Source organism: Callithrix jacchus, chromosome 14, assembly GCF_049354715.1.
Source record: "Callithrix jacchus isolate 240 chromosome 14, calJac240_pri, whole genome shotgun sequence".
Classification (NCBI taxonomy): Eukaryota; Metazoa; Chordata; class Mammalia; order Primates; family Cebidae; genus Callithrix; species Callithrix jacchus.
Genome location: NC_133515.1, coordinates 49,075,029 through 49,082,346, shown reverse-complemented (window position 1 = coordinate 49,082,346; position 7,318 = coordinate 49,075,029). Strand labels below are relative to the sequence as shown.

Below are 7,318 nucleotides of genomic sequence, written 5' to 3'. Positions count from 1 at the left end.
ACTCAGTGGAAGCCAGTGGCCACTTCCCCTCCCACCCTCCTACGCTCACATTCCAACGGCCAGCTCACTTGCACCCACCAGGGCTCTGCCTAGAGTAAATAGTCAGCTCTTTATGGGACAATTTATGACCAGGGCCAGCCCAGTATGGGACGAGGTCACGTGTATCTTACCCTCTGAGCACACTCCTTTCCCTCCACAGCTAATGACTGACCTCTGTGGATCTTTCCTTCTGGCCCCTGGCTGACCTGGTGCATTTTATTTAGGAGAACTAGAGTCCTAGCCTCCGGTGTTGTACCAAACACAGTGCTGACTCAATGCATGTTTGAATGAAAGAAGTTTAAAAAAAATTACTGGCCGGGTGCGGTCGTTCACACCCTTAATCCCAGCACTTTGGGATGCTGAGGTAGGTGGATCACCTGAGGTCAGGAGTTCAAGACCAGCCTGGCAAACATGGTGAAACCCTGTCTCTACTAAAAGTACAAAAAAATTAGCCAGGCATGGTGGTGGGCACCTTTAATCCCAGCTACTTGGGAGGCTGAGTCAGGAGCTTGAACCCGGGGAGTGGAGGTTGCAATGAGCCGAGATCATGCCACTGTACTCTAGCCTGGGCAACAGAGCAGGACTCCATCTCAAAAAAAAAATTTACTAAGAAATAGATCCTAGGATCTGTCAAGTCCTGGTTACCCTCTATTAGACTTGTTTAGGCCACACCTGGGAAGTGGTGTGGTTTAGAGTTACTGACACCTGAGTGGATGCCCCAGCTCTGCCCCTCTGAGATCTGAAGCACATTTTATGACCCACCTAAGCCTCCAACCTGTATACTGGGGATGATATTCCGTATTTCATCAATTCTAGGATATGCAGTTTTTTTCATCTTAATTTCTCTGAAGCTGGGCTTGTCTTACAGTTGATATGGGGGCAGGAGGTCGTGTACCCCCACTCCTGTATTGACTGTCGTGCCACTGCAGTGCTCTGCCAGAGCAACCCACATCCCATCTGCTGAGCTGGGGTGGCCAGAGAACTTGTCCTGGGCAATGGAGTGTGAAGCAAGTGACATTTGTCACATCTGGGCTGCAGCTTTCAAAGGCAACTGTCGTTCATTTCATGCTCTTTTTCATCCACCCGAGCAGCCAGCAAAGTTCCAGACAGAGGCCGTTTCATGGGCCCAGTCCCACAGTAAAGAGGATGTGGAGCTGAGCTGCAGCTGGTTTGCTTTTAAGGGACAGAAGCATAAACCTTTCTTCTTTAGCCATTGAGATTGGGGTCCTGTGTTTTGACAGCACAGACTAGCATATCCTGACTGGTATTGCATGCTCCAGTTAATTGTCAGGTTTGTTTTTCTTTCCTAGTGCATGGTGCTGTAACTCACAATTGTTGGTATGGTTGATTCAGTGAAACATGGTAGTATTTCTCACAGACTAATCCAGGTAAATCGCTTAGCACAATGCCTTGCCATAAGTGTTCCATTCATGTTAACCATTGTTATATTTTTCTTTTCTTTCTTTTTTTTTTGACATGAAGTTTTGCTCTTGTTGCCCAGGCTGGAGTGCAATGGCATGATCTTGGCTCACCACAACCTCCACTTCCTGGATTCAAGTGATTCTCCTGCCTCAGCCTCCCAAGTAGCTGGGATTACAGGCATGCGCCACCACACCCAACTAATTTTGTATTTTTAGTAGAGGTAGGGTTTCTCCATGTTGGTCAGGCTGGTCTCCAACACCTGACCTCGGGTGATCTGCCCGCCTCAGCCTCCCAAAGTGCTGGGATTATAGGCGTGAGCCACCACGCCCGGCACCATTACTGTATTTCTAGCCCTCTGCATATAGCCAACGTTAAATGCATGCTTGGAGGAGGATACTGACGACACGTGAGGTTGAGAGCCCCCTTAGATCCCTCGTGGCATGAGAAAGGGTATTATAAAAAGGCAAAATTACAACGATATTTAGCTTAAAGATCTCAACTGACTTTGTTGCAGTTCTAGAATTGGGCAATACTTCATTCCATAAAATAGAATAAGTTTTCCAATGAACTGAGGAGAATGGGCTGGCTTTACAGGCAGAAAAGACTGAAGAAAGCAAAAACAAAGAACAAAATCCTCTTGGTCATTTCAAAGTTACTTTCCTTGCAAGGTGGGAACAGAGAGATGGAACAATAGGAAAACCACTGATGCGTGAATATCGCGTTCGTCGGGCTCCCTTTTGCCTGTAAGGATTAAGGCAGAGGAAACTTTATTATCGTGCCAATTGAAGACTGAAACTGGCCTGTTTGGGAAATTGACTGTTGCCTTATTTCTTGGAAGTCAGAGAGCTTACTTTTAGTTTGATGAAGTGGAACTTTGGCATGTGTGACCCTACTATTTTGATTTTTAGTCTTGTCTGTTGGGGCCTCGTGCAGGAGCTTAATCCAAAACAGTGGCCTCCTGCAATTTTTATTTAACAGTATAAGTTCAAGTAAATAAAGTGGCTTTGGCACTTGCTTTTGGAGGCTCTTTGAGGTTATAGGTATTTTTTTGTTTGTTCGTTTGTTTGTTTTCTGAGACAGAGTTTCGCTGTTGTCACCCAGGCTGAAGTGCAATGGTGTGATCTCTGCTCACTGCAACCTCTACCTCCTAGGTTCAAGTGATTCTCCTGCCTCAGCCTCCTTAGTAGCTGGGCTTACAGGTGCCTGCCACCACGCCTGGCTATTATTTATTCATTTATTTTTTAGTTGAGACGGGGTTTTGCCATATTGGTCAGGCCAGTCTTGAACTCCAGGCCTCAAGTGATCCACCCACCTCAGCCTCCCAAAATGCTGGGATTACAAGTGTGAGCGACCACACCCAGCCATGGGTATAAGTGTTTCTGATGCCCTTTCTGAAAGCTTTTTTAGGGGCCACTTGTTTAGATAGGTAACTAAGAATGCTGAGTTTTTATTCTTATCAGTTAACAGTTTATTGTCTGTGATGTAAGAAACAGGCAGAACCTACTCACGTGTGATGTGGCAAGTTTTTGGTGAAACAGAATAAAGAAACCAAGCAGTCTTTTAGAGCAAAATACAAGCATCTTGAATTTCTGCAGAATCAAGTATGGGTCACAGATCCTGCTCTGAAGATACCATACTTCCAGCTAATTCTTGACCTTCTGTATTAAACTCCATGCTCTGGAACAATCTCTCCAGGAATTTTATAGCCTGCAGTCCCTGCAGACTGTAGGGAGAGCATTCTATACACTGGGCTGGGCTCAGGTACTGTGAGGGCAGCCAGGTCTGCCCCTGACTTGCCAGAGCCACTTCCCATCCCTTTGGCATCCTCTCCCCGGAACCTCATATTACCTGTCTGTCTCCTCCTTTACTTCCTCTACTTGGGAAGATGACAAAAATGATTGATCCTAAAGTATTATTGGTGTATGTGTTAACTTATGGGGGAACCTCGAAAGTGAAAAAGGGAATTAGAGGACTGTATGTTAGGTTATGTCAGGGATCTGTTCATTGCAAGAGACAGAAACTTACTCAAGCTGGCTTAAATTTTAAAAAAGGGAGGAGAGGACTTCTTATCAGGAAACTGGAGTTCACATGGAAACTTGACTGCAGATAGTGTAGTGTGGCCTCAGGGAACTGGAAGTCCTCAGGCAGTTACTCCCTCCACCTCTTCCTCACTCTCTGGAGTTCCATGTTTCTCATCTCTCCTGCCTGCGTCCACCTTCATCTTTTCTCTCAGCAGACAGCTCTCTTCACTCAGCTGTCAGCTGGCACATGGTCTCATAAAATGGCTGCCCTAACATGGTGGCCCCCGGACCCCGTGACTGTGACTTTTAAGTCCAGCACCAACTAGCTAGACTTTCTGTGTCCTCCAGTTCCTGAGAGGGAGGGTCTGGCTCATGTAGCCTACAGGTGATTCCACTGCAGTCAGCTGGCCATATCTGGCTCAGTCAGCCATGGTGTTGCTACTGTTGGGCCGGTTAGTTTCTCTCCAAGACCAGCATGGTTGGTGTATTATGCAGGATTTCGCTGAGCTGCATGTGGCAGAATATCCAAAATAATAGAAGTTTAAAAATATGAATTTCTGACCGAGCACAGTGGCTCATTCCTGTAATCCCAGCACTTTGGGAGGCTGAGGCAGGCAGATGGATCACCTGAGGTCGGCAGTTTGAGACCAGACTGGCCAATATGGTGAAAACCTGTCTCTACTAAAAATAGAAAAATTAGCCGGGAGTGGTGGCGGGCACCTGTAATCCCAGCTACTCGGGAGGCTGAGGCAGGAGAATTGCTTGAACCCAGGAGTTGGAGGTTGTAGTAAGCTGAGACTCTGCCACTGCACTCCAGCCTGGGTGACAAGAATGAAACTCCATCTCAAAAAAATATATATATATACACACACACACATATATGCACTATATATGTATATATATGTAAACTTTTTTCTTTCTCATGTAAGAGGTGAGCAGTCCAGGACTGCTATGGTGGCCCCTTGATCACAACCTGGGTATGCAGCTTCCATCCTCAAGGTCACCTCGTGATTCAAGATGGCTGCTGAAGCTCCAGTCATTACATCACATGGAGTTGCAGGCTGGGAGGAGGAAAGAAAGACATAAGCTCCTCCACTCCCTGCTGTCATCTCCCGTGAAGCAGCCTTATTAGGAGCCCCACAGAACACCCACACTTATCGCGTTGCTAGAACCTAGTCACAGAGGTTGTGCACACTTAGCTGTAAGAAAGTCTGAGAAATGGAGGCAGCAGCAACGCGGAGGAAATGGGAGTGAACCAAGAGCTTAGTGACCAACATGAGCCTCCTCAACAAGCCCAAGAGTGAGATGACCCCGGAGGAGCTGCAGAAGTGAGAGGAGGAGGAATTTAACACGGGTCCCCTCTCTGTGCTCACTCAGTCCGTCAAGAACGACACCCAAGTGCTCATCAACTGCCGCGACAATGAGAAACTCCTGGGCCGCGTGAAGGCCTTCGACAGGCACTGCAACATGGTGCTGGAGAACGTGAAGGAGATGTGGACTAGGTACCCAAGAGCGGCAAGGGCAAGAAGAAGTCCAACAAAGGTCAACAAAGACAGGTCGACAAAGACTGCTGCATCTCCAAGATGTTCCTGCGCAGGGACTCAGTCATCGTGGTCCTGCGGAGCCCGCTCATCGCAGGCAAGTAGGAGCCACCTAACCCTATCAGTCAACAGAACTCACTCCCCTGTCCTGTGGACATTGCTGGTGCTGAGATTTATAAAGCTTTTTTTTTTTTCCTAAAAAAAAAAGAAAGAAAGAAAGAAAAAGAAAGTCTGAGAAATGAAGGTTTTTTGTTTTTGTTTTTGTTTTTTAGCAAGACACATTGTCACCCAGAATATAAGCAGGGCCCTTCCACTGAAACAAAGAATCAAGAATGGATATTGAGGGATGCTCGGAGTCTAAGCTAGAGTAGGGAGGAAATAAAGGACACTTCCAGTTATGTTTTAATGTTTTCTTTTTTTATAAGAAGGCCACGTCGCTTCGGAAATTTAAAACATAAGTAAAAGAACGATTTTGGAAAAAATAAGAGAAATTCTGGAGAAGAGAGATCAGCACATATCCTATAGGCATAGTTTCTGAAAGTGGAACTTCAGGCATCAGACACACGGTGTTTTAGAAGAGGGAGCAGAAACCTTGCCAGAGGCCCTCAAGTCAATGCACATGAACACATGGGGCCAGGGCACTCTGCTTGTGGGGTAACCCTGCTCCACAAAGAGCAGTTAAAAAAAAAAAAAAAAAAAGGCCTACCCAGGTTGTGAGAGTTCTGTAGGCATGGATGCTCATCCTTCCTACACTTGAAGCCAAATACATGTTTTAATACATGCTAGTTTTGGCCAGGTGCAGTGGTTCATGCCTGTAACCCCAGCACTTTGGGAGGCTGAGGCAGGAGGATTGCTTGAGCTCAGGAATTCAAGACAAGCCTGGGAAAAATAGGGAGACCCCCATCTCTACAAAAAAATTTAAAAATTAGCTGGGTGTGGTGGCACACAGCTGTAGTCCCAGCTACTCGGGAGGCTGAGGTGGGAGGATCATTTGGGCCCCGGAGGTCAAGGCTGCAGTGAGCCATGATCACACCACTGCACTCCAGCTTGGTAACAGGGTGAGGCCCTGTCTCACAAAACAAAACAAAACAAAACAAAACAAACAAACAAACAAACTCATGCTAATCTCCATGTCTGCCTACCTTTCCTTCTCCGCTTCACAATGTCACTCACAGAGGGCAACGGGAATTTTGCTACCCACCAGAATGCAGTTCTCTCTTTTTCCTCACCACAGTCACTCTGTGCAACTACCGGAGAACCCTTTCAAAAATGCAAAGCAGTGGGCTGGGGGAGGGAGAGCATTAGGAGAAATACCTAATGTAGATCGCAGGTTGATGGGTGCAGCAAACCACCATGGCACATGTATACCTACGTAACAAACCTGGACATTTTACTTGTACCCCAGAACTTAAAGTATAATAATAATAATAATAATAAAGAATGCAAAGCAAACCTGTTCCTCTACTGTTTAAACCCTTCTCAGATTCCCTGACCAAGGCAGGCAAACTCCCTCCTCATAGGGCCCCCCTAATTTCTAGTCCTGATTTCTGCTAGCTCCTCTGTCTCTTCCTCCTCCCCAGATCTAGCCTCCAAGAAGCTTCTGCTCTCAGGGATGCCCTGCCCTCCATTGTCTACCTAGGAAACTCCTACTTTCCCTTTAATGGCCCACTCAAAGCCACCTCCTCCGTGAAGCCTTCCTTGATTGCCTACAGGCATGGGCCCTTTTTTCTTTCTTTTGTGTTCCTGTGACACTTCATGACCATCTCTGCCAGCAGGTCTGTCTTTTCCATTAGAGCAAAAACTCTTCCAGGGTAGAAACTAGGCCTTATTTTTTGTCTGTGCCTCAATGTCAAGCACAGAGCCTGGCATGAATTAGGTGCCTAGTATAAGGCAGTTATAAGGCAATAGAGCATAGTGGTTGAGAGCATAAACTCTGGTGCTACCCCACCTGAGTTCAAGGCTAGGCTCTGCTACTTACTTAACATTTATGTGCTTCAGTTTCCCCACTTGTAAGATGGGGATAAAGGTATTCCTACCCCATAAGTTTCTGTTGAAGACTCAACGAAGGAATATATGTGAAAGCTTCATCACTCATTTACTTGAAATCTCTTATCTTGATTACTTCTGAATACAGTGCTGGTGTCACGAAGGGGCACCTGGAACCCCGCCCCTCACCAGCTCAAGGGCTTTGGTCATATGAGACTACTTCTCTGACAGATGTAGGTTGACATTATTTTAAAATATGTTGTGCATTTCATCTTTCTGAAGAAACTCAGGCAGGTTACAAAATACCAT

At 46.3% G+C, this 7,318-nt stretch overlaps 1 pseudogene; it reads left to right on the top strand.

The window, feature by feature from the left end:
- Positions 1-4,720: 4,720 nt before the first annotated feature.
- Positions 4,721-5,332, top strand: LOC108588130 (small nuclear ribonucleoprotein Sm D2 pseudogene; annotated as a pseudogene).
- Positions 5,333-7,318: the final 1,986 nt, after the last annotated feature.